Source organism: Lissotriton vulgaris, chromosome 6 (assembly GCF_964263255.1).
Source record: "Lissotriton vulgaris chromosome 6, aLisVul1.2, whole genome shotgun sequence".
NCBI classification, from domain to species: domain Eukaryota; kingdom Metazoa; phylum Chordata; class Amphibia; order Caudata; family Salamandridae; genus Lissotriton; species Lissotriton vulgaris.
In genome coordinates, this window is record NC_141694.1 from 1,602,572,551 (window position 1) to 1,602,592,157 (window position 19,607).

The window sequence follows — 19,607 nt, forward strand, 5'->3', positions numbered from 1 at the left end:
GAAACTGACCTTTCCTACAAACTTGGTTAGTACTTTCCAATCTAAAACAACTAGAACAAACAGCCCACATTTTTTAAAAACAACATTTAATATTAAAGTCATATCACTAGTACTGCCACCCGCTGCCAAAATAATGGTGGCACACTAAGGGGCCTGCGCATCGTAAAGTTGAGGGCCCTAGGCCCACCTATTTAAAAAATGAGGACACCGGCCATGCATAAATAGTTACTGAAATGGGCCACCAGCATATGTGCCCGGGCACCATTATTGACCGGGTCACACCAGATTGGTGATGCCTGCGTTGGATGGGTGGGTGTTAAAACTGCCCCTAGGAAGGGGCTGCATCATTGAGTGTCCAGCAGAACACTACATTCCTCCCAAAATTAAAAAGAAAAACAAGTCCAACCAGTGGAAACAAAATAAAAATCAATTGGATACTAGGTGGTCCATCAGTCTCTAGAGTCCATCAGCAGGACAGCATTGGAGGTATGGACTGATGATGCTGGCAGCAATAACATTTCTTTGCTCGCTTTCTTAATTTAACCTGTGTGAGACAGGACACAAATGCTGGTTCAAAGATGTCAGAAAAAATCTGGCAGCATGCTGGCTGAAGCCATGTCCACAGTATGGAGTTATGCTACTCTGCTGATGTTCCAGGTGATCCATGGCTGGAGTCAACAGTTCAAAAGCAGGGTGCACCAGGAACATTGTCGGAGCCCATCACGAAGCATACATTCGTGGTGTGTTTAGCTCGCTAAAGACAGTCTTGGAGTCACTGCTGCCATGCCTTCCTAACGCCTGGAATCCATCGGTGAGACAGTGTCAAGTCCATATCTCGAGTTTGTGGAGGATCCTTGGATAGTTTGCAGATAGACTGTGTGTGGTCTGTGCTGGACCTTCGTGTGTGCTGAGTCAGGCCCCCTGCAAAACTGCTGAGCTTCCTTGCCAAGTGCCAAGCCAACCGCAGGGGTAGACGGGCCCTGGACAAGACCTGCTTCGCCATTGCAATGAGGATGCAGGTGGGATGAGAAGGTAGTTGCTCGTTGACAGTCTTCAGGTGGTCATTGGAGCTTCTTTGCTGTAGGTATGACAACAGTGTTGGACTCCACTCTGGTTGTTCCATGCTCCATAGGTGACATTGATGACGCAGTAGACTGGCTGGCATGATGGGGTTGCAAGTCGTATGGAGAACCTTTATGACGGGTGGCTACAACTTACCTTGATAGTCACAGGCATTCCTTTTTGGGTCATTGACAACTTGGAGTGAAGGTAGCCAGGTGCTTATGTCTTTCTCTGTGGAGGCATCTGTATTGCGCAGCCTGGATACTGTGAGGGGCTGAATCACCACTTACTGTGTCTGGATGTTTATGCTGGGAAGTGCGGGGCATATAATCTATTTGCACTTGCTTGCGGCTTATTCTCTGTTCTCTCGGTGTGCTGTTGCTAGGTTGTCATCTCATTTGCCCGCTTGTTAGGATGGATGCATTTGGTCAGCCGCTTGAGTCCTCTTAAGCATGCCTATTAGGCCTGGCTACTCTGGATACTCTGGATACTCCTTTCTTCTTGGCTTGGTCAGTTGTCTGGTTTCCCAGTGTGAACCAGTAGGTCTCACTTCTCTTTCTCCTTGGTGCTTCAGCATGCACCTTCCTGCTGCTTATGCTGGCGTGACTTCTCATTGCTCACGTCTCTTCTTCTTCTTCTTTTGATTGCAGTGGCATGCACCTTCTTCAGGGCCTTTCAGTGGTGGGCTCACTCTATAGTCCGGCCACCGGCCTCAGCTGTTGTGCTCCAGCTTGATGATGATCAGAGAAGTTGCTGATCCACTTCTCCTCTTCTCGAGTGATGTACTGCATGTTCCTTCTTCAGGGACCTTCTGCGGTTCCAACTCTAGGGTGCACACTCTTCTGGGATCTTCTTAAATGGACCTACTTTCTCTGGGTGGCGCAAAACTAGTGCTCCTAGGCATCGCTGCCATCAGGCATGGTGGGTGCGTGGTTGCACGGTGTGCCTCGAGGGTGCAGGATGATGTGTTCCTAGTGCCTTGACCACATTTGTGTTGTCATGTGCTTATGTCCACTTTAGGGTCTGGTTCTGCTTTCCTCGGACCTTCTTCTGCTTGGATCTGTGTCCATCTTGCAGTCTCAGGCAGACAACGTGATGTCTCTGGGGTTTTCAGTCTCTTTAGTGGGTGGCACTCGGTGGGTTGAACCTCCTGATAAGGGGGCCTTCCTGGGATGCTTACACATTTGTCATACTGAGGCAACATCAGAGCGCTCGCCTCTCTTTTACTGCTCAGCTCCTCCATTCCTCTAGTCATCTCACGGGGTTCTGGTTAAGGGCCGTTTTGTAGCCATGGCAGTGGCCTGCTCTTGGTCGTGTGAATTTGCAGGCTTGTGCAACTCCGATTTACCTGGGAGCCTTTGCTGGCGGTCGACTGGGTTGCCGATGCACTCAAAATATAGTATATAGATTGTTAGGTAACAATACAACAACAGTTTAGCACAATAAATGACAGAATTATTTCAACAGAACTCCAATTGAAGAGTAAATTGTGGAGTCTTTAATGAAGTATACAGCCAGCCGACACGTGTTCCATCGCACTCGCGATTCCTCAGGGCTGAAACAAACAGATAAGTAACAGAGCATGTGTCTTGTATAGATACAGTTTACAAATAAGACCTTGGTATGTGGTCTGTACAGACTTTATCAGCTTCCTACTGCAGTGAACGCACAGTGATTCACCTTGCATCTTCTATGTGCCACCACAACACATTCGTGTCGAGAGTGTGTCCAATGCCGATATTATAAATGGACGTGCTTGTGACTGGTGAGTTTGTGATGACACGGTGAAGGAACCTAAATACCGTTCCTGAGATGAGTAATATATAGCGTCATGATTGTCGCAGCGGAAAAAGTGTACTATCCGTGTACGACTCATTCATCCTTCATGCTTAGTGAGTAGTGCACAGTGATAGAAACTGTGACCTAATGCACAGAATGAACACATACCTAGATGGCCGTGTAAACGTCAGAAGGTCTGTATATTCAGATACGAAATCAACAACAAGAAAAAAGGGGAAAAACCTCATCACTACATATCCTAATTGTAATAGTGAGGCAAGAAAACATAACAATAGTGAGGCTAACAGAGAAAGTGAATGGAGGCTCACCGCTCAGCTGGTGATAATTCCGACCCAGCCGGGCCCGTGACCGATGGCACTCGGTATGAGTATATGCGACGAAGGTTACAATTCTTGATTCTGTAACTGGACCAAATAGGATGAGTCACTACACATAAGTCGGACTCTCGTTATCAAAAACTTTCTCAAGTAGTCATCTGAACTATGAATCAAGTTTCCATAGCTATTATATAGATTATGCCAATCAGAAGAAACATCGTAACCGACCGTTGACGGACATGATCCACTCGTGGACACTTTTATTTCCTAATTATCCGTTGCAAAGCTTATTAATTGGGACAGAATCTCAAATTGTCCCTCACAAACAGGATTAAGTAGTTTAAGAAAGACTTACATATCTGCAGTGTAGCAGTGTCTGAGAGGCTCCCAGAGGTTTAAGAGGTCAGATATTTCCCACCTACGATGACCTAGATGCTGAACTAATGATAAAATGGGAAGAATCTCTTACTAATAACTCTATTACTCTCATGGAAATACTGATTGTTAGCGCAGAACGCAAGGTCACCAAAGTGGTTAAAGGTTTGTCCACTCGCCGACTTGCACCTATGATAATATTGTTCTGAAACCTGTGTGCGTATGAACTGGCAGTGCACCCAGAGCTTTAACTGATTAAAAAGCCTTCAGAATCCACATCAGCCTTTGCTGGCGGTCACCGACCAGTTATTATCCCCTTTTTTGCAATGCCTGTTCTTCACAGCGTGTTCACCTCAGCAAGGTTCATCTGCCTGATCGAGCTCTGGGGGTTGACTAGTTACCATTTGGGTGCCTCATCTCTTCTTTGCTAGAGGGTGATCCTATTATTGTTTATTAGTACCATGGAGGTGCTGGGTGTCAGACCCTTCCAGTCCGCCTAATCCCGCTCACTCACGTCTTTCTCCTTGCAGTGCTTCTGTTCTTGCTGACAGTCTAGTGCATGGTTCTCTGTGAGTGATGCAATCCCATTGGTTCTCGGCTGGATTAGTGTTTTTGGCTGCTTAGCAACTCTGGGCATTTACATTCTCTGTATTCTGGACTTTGACAAGGTACTGCTGCGCTTCTGCACAACTCTCTGTGGCATGATGGTTGAGCTGCAGGGCAAAGACCCTTTATTGGGGAGAGGAGTTGGCCTAATGGCTAGGGCGGTCAACCTAGAATCTGGGGAACCGAATTAGAGTCTCGGCGATGACGTTTAACATCGTGTGATTCTGGGCAAATCACTTAATCTACCTGTGCCTAACAAAAATGAATTTGTCCTCATGTAACGTAACTGGTGCTATGTGCAGAGAGCTTGATATTTCTGTCTATTGTTTTCCAGTGTGGTGCTCTTCCCATCTCGAGGTGGGAAAAGGGTGGGGGGGCCCCTCTTGTACTGTGATTTTGCGGAGGGTGTTTAAAACAACCTCATCTCCACCGGTAGAAGTTACAGCCATTGACTAGGGGGCATGCAGCACTCCTCTCACTTGTGACCGAGGCAGGATCCGCTATCACTGGTTCTCTCACCCTGATCAGGGGAACGGGCCAGCTTTCAGCTCTCCTCCTTCCTGCATGAGGTTGTTGGCTCGTGATTAGCAGGCCTGGTGCTGGAAATGACAGGGTCCCGTCGTCCTTGTCGTGGGAGCATGCAGCCACCAGGGGTGTGCAGTGTCCACCATGCCTGTCTAGGCTTCTACTTTTTTAAGTCGCCGGAGGGAGTACTGTCGCTGGGGGATGTGAAGTGTCTTTTCCACTGCACTGCAAAGTTAGGCAGCTACCAGGTGGTGCGCCGTGGGCTTAGCTTCCATACTGTGGCAGCAGTTGGTTTACGGGGGTCGGAAAGCTCTCCTCTGCTAGTCTCTGGTTTCACATCCTGGTCACCATTACAGCAAAGAGGGCAGGGCTGCTCCCGCTGCTGTTTGGAATCCGGTGAGTTGTGTGGAAAAGCTTTTTTATATTGCAAACAACATTCTGTGAGGGGGCAGGATTCCGTGGCTGCCCGGCGCATTCTCGCCTAGGCCTTCTCTTCTGGCTTCTCTGCCCTCAATCCCGGGGCAATGCACACTTACCTCCAGTATCCTTTGTGAGGCTGCCTCTTAGGGCTGGTGAGCTTTGTAGGAGAGGTACTATGGCGAGGACTCTGTAGTGGCCTTGCCTTTACACTATTCATCATCTGGCAAGCAAACTTACAGGCACTAAGTGGCCACCACAGGGAGTGTGGTGTCTTCCGCCTCTGGTCGTAGCCCTTGTCTCTCTGAGAAGCACTTGCTGTCACTGGGCAGTCTATAGGAGGACCGAGCAGCCCCCATAGACCTATCCCCTCACAGGACTCCAGAGCACAGTGGGCTGGATGGAGGGCATATGGTTAGCAAACCTTTTCTGCTTCATTATGGCAGGCTATCTTCCATGTGGTGGTATGTGCTCCCAGTCTGCGGGGCCGAGATGCGCCCCTCGGCTTGCCCTTCAGTGATGGTAGCGACCTCCATCCTCTTCATGGGTATGAACGCTGGCTGCCCCCATGTAGAGGGTAGCAGCATGAAGCTGAGCTAGCAGGGTCCTTGGTGGCAGGTGCCCCCTCCACTTCGTCAATGTAAAGTTGTGGACCCTAAGTCCACATACGTAAAAATGAGGACACAGACAATGCATAAGCGGTTACTGAACTGGACCATGAGCACATGCGTCCAAGCCCTTTTATTGACTTGGAGGAAAGGCAGAGTCCTGCCAGCAGAGTCAGGGAGCAGAGGCAAGAAGGGCAACAAACCAAACAGAAAAGCAGTCCAGTTTAGTCCTTTAAGTAGCACCTTTTGACAGAGGTTCAGTTTAAGATTCAGGAACAATTTTTAAACTGGTAAATATATTTATTATCAGAATGCTTTTTATCACTTATGTGCTTTGGGAAATGGGGCTATTTGTCTACATGTCATAGCATTCATCATATCTGCCCTGGGAAAAAAACTTGGACATTTGGAAGTATTAACCTATGAGCCTACCTTATAAACGGTCTTTGACTATAAACCATACTCGCTGAGTTGACTAAATTGCACTAAAGAAGTAATGGTAAAACCCAGCAACTGCTATTATTATTGAAATTAGCTCGTCACATAGGATTTTGATATGCTTTTAAGAAATGGACAGTATGATGTAGTTTCATTAATGTTACAGGCCACTGACTACGGGAATGGACATTTAGACATGAGCCTCTGCTCTTTTTAGGTTATCTATTAACTGTATGGTTTTTATTGTGTACTTTTATGGGTTTATCTTTATAAAGTGAATTGAATTGATTCAGAAGTGTCTGATTTTAGAAGTCAAAGATCCAGTACATATACCCAAAAGTGCCTTTGATGTACGGGGGGACTTCAAAAGAACTCTGTGACGTGCACAAGGATCCCTCTCAACTCAGTGAAGTCTGTCACGCTCAGCTGTGGCTGCCTAGAGGGAATGCGCAAAGTGTAGCTGGCACAAAGAGCAGTACAGTGAAATGTCCACTTTATAAATTTCACTTTTCTAAAACAGTCATTTTAAATCCAACTTCACCAGTAAGGAGGATTTATAATTACCATTCCAAACATATCAAACATGAGAAGCTACTCCTCTCTGATCAGGAATTACAGCTTAAAAGTATATTGAGGAATCCCAAATGCTGGCCTATGAGAGGGGTAGGCCTCACAGTAGTGAAAAACTAAATAGGCTCTTTGTTACTACCACAACATGTAAAAAATAAAGATACATGTCCAACCTTTTACTTACATAACACCTTGCTGCTCTTCGGGTTACTTGGGACCTACCTTAGGTGTCACATATATAATAAAAGGGGAGATTACAGCTTGGCATGTCGTTTTAAATGCTAGGTCAAAGTGGCAGTAGACTGCAAACACAGGAACTGCAGTGGCAGGCCTGAGACATGTCTCAAAAGGATATTTCTGTGGGTGGCACAATGAGTGCTGCAGGCCCAGTATTAGCATTTGAAGTACAGGCACTGGGTCTATGAATACCACTTTACAAGGGACTTGCCAGTATAACAAATATGCCAATCCGCTAGACACTAATGTCATCATGTTTAGGGGAGAAGCGCAAGCACTTTAGCACTGGTTAGCAGTGGTAAAGAACTCAGAGTCCTAAGGCAAAAGGTTGGGGGAAAAACCACCATAACAACGACAGGTCTAACACCTGTGTTAGATGGGTGTGGGGTGGGTGTTAGCACCGCCCCTAGGGACGGACTGCATAATTACGTGTCCAGCAGAACCCTACACCCATTCATGTTTAAAAAGAATTACTGAGCTCATGAATTATTATATGTTTACTAAACCACATTCTATTATCAATAATAATAGTTCAAGCCTTTCCAATAAGAGAAAGCTTAAATTGATTGCAATGTTGCTTTAAACTCTCTACTCCATCAAAAACATAGACTTGCCTCCGGATATAATGTATTTCCCAGTCACCTATTTTCAAATAATTGTTACTGTTTAACAGGACAAACAAACCTTAGAGAGGTAATGGTGACTGACATAAGCATACTTGTCACAGTTGGTTTACACTATCAATGGTCATCTTTAATGCTAGAAGACTTATGGCTCAGAACTGTAATTTGTATGTACAGGAATAGTACTGTGATCTTCATTAGCTAATGTAGATAGATAGTTTCAGATTGGGTTGCAGATAAGTGAATGTAAAAGAGGACACTGCTAAATGAGCTTACGAAGCACCATAGGTGTAGGTTAACTCTTTAATTAGGACTTGTCAGAGAGGTTTAGCAATTTTGCAGAGCTTATACCATCTGCACACAGAAGAGCAGGAACTAAGGTACGCAGCCATTGGTATAACTGCCACTCACATGTTGATTCACCCACATTATAGCTATTAGCTGTTTTAGCACTTGAATACTCAATGTTTTGAGTTAATAAATCTATGGTCACTCCTGAAGCCACGACTTCAGGAGTGCTCTTGTATTCTCTACAACACAGCATCTTGTTTGATGACAACAATTCATGGCATTCCTGGTATGGTGGGCAAAAGAACGATAGGTTGGAATGCTACACTTAGCAATTGCTAGAGGTTAGACTTATTACAAGCATTCCTCATCACCTTTTGTATATCTGAAGCAAGTCGCAAGGGTATGCACAGAAGTGGATTCTGGCACAATGAGTGCTGTAGCCCACCAGTAGCATTTAATTTACAGGCCTGAGAACATGTAGCACCATTTACTAGTGATGTACAATTAAATGTGCCAAGAGAGTGTAGTCCAATGTTACCATGTATTAAAGAGAGCACAAGCACCACTCGGTAGCAGGGGTAAAGTGCACAGAGCTCTAATGCCAACAAACAAGAGCTCTGCAAAAGAAACAATTGATGAACGGAATACTGAACAATGCAAACATTCACCCCCAGTCACAAGGATTTGGGTTTAAGCCATTATTTATTTGCTCACCACACAACCCCAGTTCTGGACCCAGCCATATGCAAATCAGTCTTGACACTGTTCCTTAGCGCGAACTGCCAAGCCAGGTCCTCCCTGCACCGGAAACAAGAATCCAGGGACCGGTTTTAGGGCCCCAGGTGCAAAGGGTATGCCCAGAAATGGGTCCTGTGCTCACTACACCACTGGATTCAAGCTAACATGGCTGATAAAGGGTGATGCCCTGAAACCGGTCCCAGGATGCTTGTTTACGTTCCAGGGAGGACCTGGCTTGGCAGTTGGGGCTGGACTGTTCCCACAAGTAACAGGGTCGAGACTGATTTGCATATGGCTGGGTCCAAACTGGGGTGGTGTGGTGAGCAAAAGAATGATCGATTTAACCCAGATCCTTGAGACTGGGGGTAAATGTTTGCATTGTCTAGCATTCCGACCATAATTTTTTTTATTTGCAAACAATTAAATTAAATGTGCCAAGAGGGTGTAATCCAATGTTATCATGTATTAAAGAGAGCACAAGCACCACTCGGTTGCAGGGTTAAAGTGCACAGAGCTCTAATGCCAACAAAAAAGAGCTATGAAAAAGAAACAATTGATGCACGGAATACTGAACAATGCAAACATTCATTCCCCCCAGTCACAAGCATATGGGTTTAATACCTCATTCTTTTGCTCACCATACCACCCCAGTTTGGACCCAGCCATATGCAAATCAGTCTGGCCCCTGTTCCTTAGCACAAACTGCCAAGCCAGGTCCTCCCTGAACCGGAAACAAGCATCCAGGGACCGGTTTCAGGGCCCTAAGTGGGAAGTATGCCCAGACATGGGCCCCGTGCTCACTACACCATTGGATTCAAGCTAACATGGCTGATGAAGGGTGATGCCCTGAAACAGGTCCCAGGATGCTGGTTTCCGGGTCAGGCAGGACCTGGCTTGGCAGTTCGCGCTAAGGAACAGGGACACAACTGATTTGCATATGGCTGGGTCCAAACTGGGGTGGTCAGGTGAGCAAAAGAATGATGGATTTTACCCAGATCCTAGTGACTGGGGGTGAATGTTTGCATTGTCCAGCATTCCATCCATCAATATTTTCTTTTGCCAATAAAAAAAGAGCTCAGCAAAAATCAGGGAGTGAAGGCAAAAAGTATAGGAGAACACCACGCCAAGGATGTCATGACCAATAACACTCCACCCTTTTTCCTTCCATTGGGCAAAACTGGTTCTACTGCTTCTAAAAGAAGGAAACTTTTCACTTCCTGCAGACAATATTCGGATGTTAACCAGGAGGCCTCAAAAGAGGTGCTAGGTTGTAGAGCACAACCATTCCAGACATCCAAGAGGATTTACACATCAGTGATACTCTTGGTCCAGCTAGATTGTGGTGAGAAAGCTTTCTCCTCAAATAAAATGAGGTGAACTTCCTGGGATGGCACTGAAGAGGGTAGGAGATCCTCTGGATCACAGGGACTTCTGACCTCAGCTGAGGTCAGGAGAAGCAGCTTGTTTACCTCCCTGGAGGTCCTATTGGAAAATGCTGGTGCCAGAGGAAGCGGTGTTGCCTGTCTCAGGCTTTGAGAGAAATTATGCTGAGATTCTGAAAGTCACACAAGCCTTCATCGGCTGGAACAATGGGATTGGTCTCAAGCGTTTTGCTGTAATGACACTCAGTGATTCTTTGGCGACCACATCCATTCTGTACTGCTTCAGAACTGGTATGCAAGAGGGATTTGAGAAGTTAGTGCCACCAAACTGCAAATCAATGCCTTTCTCTTTGGTTCCAGCTTTGAGACCCAAAGATTTGAGCCAAGTGTGCTCCTATGTATACAGAAAAATATTCATGGTTCTAGCAGAAGTTTCCAATAAGGTACTGAGACATCCGCAAATTCAGTCCGATGTCTTTGGTCAGGTTAAACAAAAACTTAGATTCCTCCCTGGAATAGCTTAAAATCAAACATCAAATAAACTCATTCCACAGGTACAACCTACAGTGGCTCACAAAGTTGTTATGATTTCTCAACTGGAGGAGGAACCACCAGATTTTAACATCTTTTTCGAGCTGGTTTCAAGAATTCTTTTATTGCTTTTCCATATAGCAAGCTTTGATTTGAAGAAAAAAAAAAATCAACCCAAAGTTTTGGGGTATTCTCCGCAACAAAGAATATACTGTCAATAAGAACCCAATATCTATTGTCAAAATATTATGAGATCGCTAGCTGAGCGTGTCTTGCTTGAGATTTCCTGAACCTGTCCGAAGACCCAAGGTTTGACAGCCAGAGCTGGCTTTTGCTGGAAAGTAGAAGTTAGTATATATTAATGTGGTCCCAGTATTAGAACATCGAAATTGTGTAAAAGAAGGGAAAAATTACAATAGTACTCAAAACAAAAAGTTAAAGCAAGATTGAATCAGTTGTTCCAGTGTTATTTAATCACACTGAAACTGGTTAGCATATTGTCAAACACGTATTAAAGGGCATACATTTTTATAAAGAACATAATCATTACAGTGCCAGAAGGGGAGGATGAAGGGGAAAGAAAGTGATTTGAGTGAGGTGGTGAGGTAAGTAAAATATAGGGGGTGATATAAATATCACAGTCAAACGTTAGGGCATATACTGTTTACAAGCCCAAGAAACAATAAGAAATTCATCACATTTTATAACATCTGTGCATATTTAGCCATGTAGCACACAAGTCCACAGTAAAGTATGTACTGTTGAGAGAAACTGGCAATAACGAAGTGTTGACGTTTCAACCCCTGTGTGTGTGTAGGTTCTTCAGACCCTTACAGGCGGGGTCTTCTTCAGGACGGACGTGGGGAGTGCAGGGGGCACCTAACGGGGACAAAAAGGGTGGTGCATCAGGACCATAATTAAAGAATAAAAGCAAGGTAAAACCAGTGACCCGAGCGGTACTGATCAATATATTTACCGTGAATGGATAGGGAGGGGCCTCTCACAATTGGCTGGTGGAGGGACAATGGACTCAGTGGTTCCCAAACGCATGACGGGAGGAGTGAGAGAACACCTGCAAAAAATGAGGTGCCTGTCAGCCAGCTGAAAAATCTAGATGGTGAGGCAAATGGCAATTGAATGATTGCATCTGGGAAATGGTCATTTACTCGTGAAATTATAACCGGTATGGTCCAGGTGAAGCATAGATCCAAAGGGAGCGTGGAACGAATCCGTATTAAGCGGGAGGTCTGAGATCCCGAATGAATCAAGGAAGTCTGCAGATCAAATCTAACAGAGGGTAGAAAAGGAAAATCAGGACCCGGTGGGTAAATTGAAGGCAGCTTAGACAACACAAGAGGGTCATGCATGCTGTGACCCTGGTGACTCAGGAACTCGGTGTGAAGCTGAGAAGGTGTGCATGCAATCTCAATGAGAAATATCATTAGCCAGGTTACATCAATAGTAGTTGTGCGGGGGAGGGGTGTGTCCAGCATCGAGTTTACCGAGCGGAGCATCGTGAAGAGATCAGGCATGAAGTCCGCTCCTGGATACATGCGTGCAATTGTTTCAAAGGGTGACTAGTGAGTGTGCATTACTGTGATAACATATGTCCGATTTTAAACAAAAGCATACATTGTCAACTTGCCATGTCGTAATGTTCACAGCTTGTTAAAGCAGAAAACGGCTCAAACTTCCAACTATTGGAATGGGGTAAAGGCATGCATTATTATGTGCGCGGCATCCAGCATAGAAAACTAACCGAGAGGTACTGTTCAAGGGTTTGTGGAAATGGCAAACATCAGCCGACTCGTGAATGGTAGCGTAAACATGCATCGTTGTGATGTTGTGTAAGTGAGCATTTTATGGATGCCATATGACAGTAGTCAGAAGAAGTTCAAGCCCCCAAGGCAGCATTGTGAAGATAACCGCGCATGTTTCAAACAAAGTCGGAGTGAATAGCGGAAAAATTAGATTACTATCTGTAACCGGTTTCGGGACAGACGCCGGTCACACTGTGATCCCAAATGAACCACTAAGTCAAACAAGCATTTACAATGCAATGGTTTCGCCTTTGGAAAAGTTAGAGCTATTGGCATTGTAAATGACAAAATTTTTATTTATGTGTTGGTTTTGAAAACAGATAAATAAATGGCATTGTCATTAGCTTAATCTCTCGCAAATGTGAGACCTATTGTACCCTACGGACGAGCTCAGCAGACAGCAATTACTACCACACACACACACCCAGAGCCAGCCACACACACCCCAGAGCCCCACACCCACACACACACCCCAGAGCCCCACACACACACACACCCCCCAGAGCCACACACACACACACACACACACACACACACACACACACACACACACACACACACACACACACCCCACACCCCACACCCCACACCCCACACCCCACACCCCCCCGAGGCCTGGGCTACTCATGAGTTAGTGTTTCCAACAATGATACCATGTCAATCCGATTCCAGTTTCTAAAAGTGCTCTAGTGGTCCAACCTTTGCACAATCTCCCAAAGAAAGGAGTAAGGTTTGAAGCGAATGAGGCTGACAACAAGACCTTACAAATAAATACAAAAATAAAAATTCATCTCCAGCACTGTCACCTTTTAAAACTGGACATAAATGCATGAGCACGGTTGATGCCAGTCAAAAAGGTTTAGGTGCTGTGGAATCATTGTGGATTAATAACAAAGAATAGACTATTGTCTTTGCCTCTTGATATTTAACACCTTGGCTGCTAGGGAGATTTTCCTCCTGTGCTGGAACTCAGGATTACCATTGTTCATGACGAGCTCAGCTCGTCATAAGCACACAACCAGTGTACTGCATGACGAGCTGAGCTCGTCATGAGCAGGGAAGGGGTTAAAACATGCGATACTACATTACAGAACCACCGAGAGGGAGGAATTAGCACAGCTTTTGAAACCTTTACTGATCACACACCGCACATTCACATGTTGATGATGACCCACTCAAAGGAATTCAATTTTACCATCAATTACATTTCCGGATGGATGGATGAGAGGGCTGATTGCCTTTTAAGGGTGCCAGCGAATGTTCCCTCTCATGATAAAGAATTGGATTATGTCATATGTGTAGTAGCCTTGATTGTGGATTTATTGAATTCCACAGGACTAATTTCCTTGGATAAATGATTGAATGTGATAAAAAGGATACCGTTTGGTCAACAGAAATGGACTTTGTCAGAAAAGGCTGACCCAAAGAAAAATCTTTGGCATAGTCCCTTAAACCATTTGCACAGGTGGGGGGGGATTATACATCATGAAAGGTATCTTGATAATAAATATTTTTGGTGGCCATCCATGCATGCTCAAGTGTCCGAATGGATTGCCAAATTTGACACTTGCCTGATATCAGCCAAACACTGATCGACACATCAAACTCCAGTGCATATGGTGCGTTTGCCAGAAGACGCATGGTGGAAGGCAGCTTTGGATTTTGCAGGCTCATTTGACATGTTGACATTTGATAAAAAATATTTACTAGTTTTGACAGATTACTTTTCCAAGTGGGTCTATTTTGAATTTACATCTGCTCCATCCACCACAGCTGTAATTACATTTTTGTGCAACATTTTTTAACTTGAAGGTCCACCAAAGGAGGTAGAAACAGATAGTGACACACATTTTACGTCTTTGGAAATGAAAAACTTCATTAATTCAAACATCTGAAGGCAGCGTTGTATTCTCCAACTTCCAATGGTCCAGTTGAGAGGATGAATCAGTTTCTAAAGGAAGGCATTCAATTAGCCCTAGCAACTGGAACGCCTTTGGGGGAATTATGGAGGAAGAATTTGTGGACATACTTAATTGCTTCGCACAATACCACAGGCATTTCTCCTTTTTGTCTTCTTAGAAGAAGAGAACCCAGGTGTAAAGTATGTCCAGATTGGGGCAGGAATTTAATTTCAACAGATGGGAATTGTCTATGTAACGATTATAAAGCTGTCATTGACAGAGCTTCTTCTTAACAGTCTCTTCATGAATCCTTTTTCGACAGTAAACATGGTATGAAAGACAGAAACATTCAAGTTGCAGGTTGGGTGATTATTAAAAGTCCAAACAGAGTTAGAAAGAGTGAATCGATGTATTCTGCACCAATGTTTCCAACGTTTCTATTTTACTCAACAAGAAAGGAGGGTGGAGAAAAAGATGATTAAGTTGTCTCCTGCACAAGCTAGAAAAGTCAATAAACGTAAAGGAACTTTGGATGAGGAATTGTGTAAGGCTTCTTTCTGCCTCACAGAAAATGTCAATACCACTATGCCCACTGATTGTGGAATTAATATATTACTCCTGCTGACCGAACAAACTCTGATTTTCTTGAACAAAATGGTAGAGTCCCTCGAAATTTTTCTATGCCTGTGAAATGTAAAGATTTGCATTGGCACTGATAGTTTAAGGTTTCGGTGGCAATGGGTTCCACATACAAGCGGTTTCTGTGTTTTTCTTTATGTAAAGGGGGAAGATGATGTGGTGTAATGAATGTAGTCCTATATTTATTTTGTGTACATATACACTTACCTGTCGCCACACGTTTTATTTTGTGTTATATTTAATGTTTCAGCTTTTATCTTTCTGTGGGTTTCAACCCTAACAACCTGGGTAGTTGGAGCTCGTGGGAGAAGGAGCTGCTGGACATGGGCTCTTATTTTCTGGAATAAACGTTTTTGTTTTCTTACCTGCTTTGGTGCATCATTCACTCCTCGGCATGTCATGGGTGGGACAAGACTTGCAATGGGAGAGGCACGGAAGCTAGAAAGATTAGTTTGTGCAATGGGCCGGTGCTGCAAGAGTGGACGTGACTATGCTGTGCTTTTTGTGGGGGGTTGGGTGGTAGGATTATCAGTGGGTTTTGGTAGAAATATCAGGAAAAGCGCTGGCAGTGGTGTAGTGTCCAGTCTTTCATAATTGAGGCGAGGGTAGGATTATTAACATATGTAATGGGTCAGGAGTGGACTGGCCCACTTCGTGATAACTGGGGCCTGGCGGATAGAATTGCTTAGTATTTGTGATAGGACAGTGCTGGTACTGGGTAGCTGCCCACCCGGTGATAACTGGGGGGCGGGGAGCAGAAGTGGTAGTATGTGTGATTGGACAGTGCTGGGACTGGTGATCGGCCCACTCAGGGATGGCTAGGGGTGAATTGTGTGTAATTGGGCGGTGCTGGTACTAGGGATGATATCTTAGGGGAGGGGGGGGGGTAAGAAATGGTGGTATGTGTAATGTGGCACTGCCGGTAGTGGAGGGCGCGTCCACTCGGTGCTATCTGAAGGGAGGGGGGGGGGCTCGAAATGTTAATACGTGTGATCGGACAGCTGGTAGTGGAGGGGCGCGTCCACTCAGCGTTATTTGGAGGGGGGGGGTATAATTACTCGCACGTGAGATTGGACAGTGTATGGGGTGAGACGACCACATGTCCCCAGAACAGGGAGTTGTTTGAACGTGACACGACCCACTCTAGGGGGCAACGCGCGTGACGGGGGTGAGGGTGGGTGGGGGCGGCTTGTGTGGGGGGAGAGAGCTCTGGAACTGGTGAACCTCGTCGGGGGGGCAGCGCCTGGAAGAATGGGGCACTTTGCACAGCTGAAGGGAGTCGAGAGTGCAGTGTGTTCTGCAGGGAAGCGCTGGGATGCTCTCAACACTTGGGTTTGTTGTCTGCTCCGTCACCCTCGCCTGCCTCACACTAGTCGTTTGCAAAGAAAACACCAAAAACGAATGTGTTTTTGGAGGGGGGGGGGGATATAATTACTCGCACGTGAGATTGGACAGTGTATGGGTGAGACGACCACATGTGCCCAGAACAGGGAGAAGGCTCGGACAGCGGGAGGGGGGGCGGGAAAGACACGGACAGCGGGAGGGGGAGGGGGCGGCCGCCATGACGATCGGAGAGGGAAGAAATTGCGGGAACGCCCCCGAATCTGGTCCGGCCTTGACGGACAGATCCGGCTTCCAATGGCTAGCCTCCATTTATGGAGCTAGCCAATGGAAGCCGGGGGACGTTCCTATATCCCATATTGTAATCATTAGATTTCGCCTGCGCGAACTGCTTGCGCAGTAACGCCAGGCGAAACCTAAAAGGGGGGATTGGCAGCACTCGCCATATTCTTCTTCATTGTTCACCGAATGAGATCAACTGGCTGATACAATCCTGCCTCCTATATACTCGGGCCGTTACGAGCAAGGCATTTCAATGCTCAAACCGCCGCGTGACGCTGAGAATCGCGGAGCAGCTAAATGCACGTCAGAGCAGAGCCTGAAGACCGACTCACCTGTCATGGCTACAGCGCGTGAGTGGGTGATGTATGATGTCAATACAGTCAAAATGGTCACATACAGACTCTATAATAGAACTGTGACAACAGCATAGTGTCTAAGTTAGGAGTAAACCTAGCACGATTGTCTGAATTTAAATACTTGACACTACATCATGAAAACGAAATCTACATTTATGGACATTTGTGCAACGTTTGGCATGGCCGCTTGGGACATATAATGTGTAGTGCAAACATGAGTATATCAACAGTATTTGGAATACAGCTATGCCAATGAGCAGTGATACAAAAGGCCTAGAGCAAACCTGTGTCTCTAAACAGTATTAGGTACATATATGTGCTAGTGGGCAATGACAGCATCATTGTGTACAGATATCGGAATTATACCAGTTAATGCACCATGTTAAAAGCCACTTAATTCATACCGAATAGAATTCTGGAATGGGCATGTAACTAGCGGTGACACCAAGCGTTTACAATTAATAAACAAAAGAACACCCAATATGTACACTTATCCAACGTCAGGTTCTTGGCCCATAAAGACATAAAAACACAATTGGCGCAGCCACATTGATTATCAAACAGGAGTTCATGTATTCACGTGTCGATTGGCCTTAATAATGAATGCTTGGGCAGAATTTCTATCCGCCTGGTCAGTATTATCCATAGCATGTATCTGTGACAGGGCGTAACACTAGAAAAGGCACACTATATTGAGGCCCTATAGAGGGACCGTAAAGCATAGTTAAAGGGACAATGTTGAACCTGACCTGCTCATTCCGTGGTTAGGCAGGCTAATTGTGCATTACTTGTTTCCAGTTCATTGAGTCCATTGTTGATGGTGTCCAGACGTATCATCCATTTTGCTTCACGTGTGTTAAGAATTGACTCAATGGCCCCTCCTCTTGGTCCCAGTGCGGCTTACTCTATAACCAGCCACTGTAGCCGGTTGGGATTGTGTCCTCTTGCAGAGAAGTGTTCTACAAGCGGGGCCCCTTGGACCGAACATCGTACCCTGCTTTGATGTTGTAATATTATGGCCTTTATTTTCTGCTGTGTCTGGCCCACAGAGTAGACCACAGGGGCATACAATGACATAAATAACCTTCATAGAGTTACAGTTAGTGAAGGATTGTAGGCCAAGTAGAAGTATGTTGGATATCAATGGGGGACACTTGAAGGTCTTCGGAGAGGTAGCGCCCAGCTGGGTACAGTACTTGTGATCCCTGGTGCTCGAGCAAAAACCCAACCCAACAGGACCAAAGGTCCCATTCAAGGCCAAAGAGTATTTTAGGTTAGCAAAGGACAGGCGATTTTCCAAGTCATGCAACAATTTTTTTCCTCTAGTACCCTAATATACTGCATGTGATGGAACAGAATAGGTGAAGGACTCCTAATATTTAAGGAAAGAGCGATCTCATGCAAATGACTGCATGTGAAGTAAAAATAGTTCACTGCAAACTTGGCAAATCTGCATTTATAAGGTAATGCGACCACCAAGAATTTTTTGTAAATACCCACCAGGGGGCTCATGTGAGACTAAATGGTAGCATCACAAATTAAAAAGGTTATCATTCCAGGACTTATGAGCAATCTGTATCCTTCAGATTGAAAGACAGAATACATTTCTATTTCCTGAAACATCTGCTGAAACAATAAGTGGTCTAAAACAGAATGGAGGTAACTACATTCCTAGCTCTATGAACTATCTGGACTAGCATTCCTTTCCACTTATTGTAGGAAGGACAATATCCACAACACCTCCTTCATTAACACATTTGCACAGGGGGCGGAGGGAAAGCAACAGGTGAAGGCTTTCTGGAGAATTGCAAAAACAACAAGTGATGGACTGAATGTGGATCAATGTCACACACTCCCCCAGTCAAAAGATCTGGGCCCAAATCCATCGTTTTTTTGCACTCCACACCACCCTGGGTTAGACAATGGCGATATGCAAATCAGCTCTGACCCTGTTGCCCCATGGGAACAGTCCAGTCCGAACTACAAAAGCCATGTCCTTCCCAGAACGGAATCAAGCATCCGAGGACCGGACCGGTTTCGAGGTAACACCTCTCATCAGCCCGGCTAGCTTGACTCCAAGTGGTGTGGAGTGCCTGGGACCCACGTCTGGGCATCCCCAGCGCACTTAGGGCGGCAATTGCAAAAACAACAAGTGATGGACTGAATGTGGATCAATGTCACACACTCCCCCAGTCAAAAGATCTGGGCCCAAATCCATCGTTTTTTTGCACTCCACACCACCCTGGGTTAGACAATGGCGATATGCAAATCAGCTCTGACCCTGTTGCCCCATGGGAACAGTCCAGTCCGAACTACAAAAGCCATGTCCTTCCCAGAACGGAATCAAGCATCCGAGGACCGGACCGGTTTCGAGGTAACACCTCTCATCAGCCCGGCTAGCTTGACTCCAAGTGGTGTGGAGTGCCTGGGACCCACGTCTGGAGAATGGCAACCCATTGCCGAAAAAAGAAGTCATTGATCTGAAGTAATCCCCCTCAGCCTGACACGCATGCTCCACAACAGTATTGTGCACCTCGGCGATCAACCCTATGCCGCTCTGTACCGGTCATCACTTTTGTCTTTGGAAAGTAGGCAGCATAGTCGAGGTTGTTGCATTTATGGAGATTACCGAGGTCTACTGTAAGCAGAGCATCCACAGTCACAAAATGCATTGGTAAGTAGATGTTTGCCATATTCTGATTGAAACTCTAATGTAGGCTGTCTGTTTTAGCTCTGAAGAAATGCTTA

At 45.5% G+C, this 19,607-nt stretch overlaps 1 protein-coding gene across 1 annotated transcript in view; it reads right to left on the reverse strand.

Moving 5' to 3' along the window:
- Positions 1 to 19,607, reverse strand: part of MSH2 (mutS homolog 2) — a 755,480-nt gene that overhangs the window by 152,536 nt on the left and 583,337 nt on the right. The window lies entirely within an intron of this gene.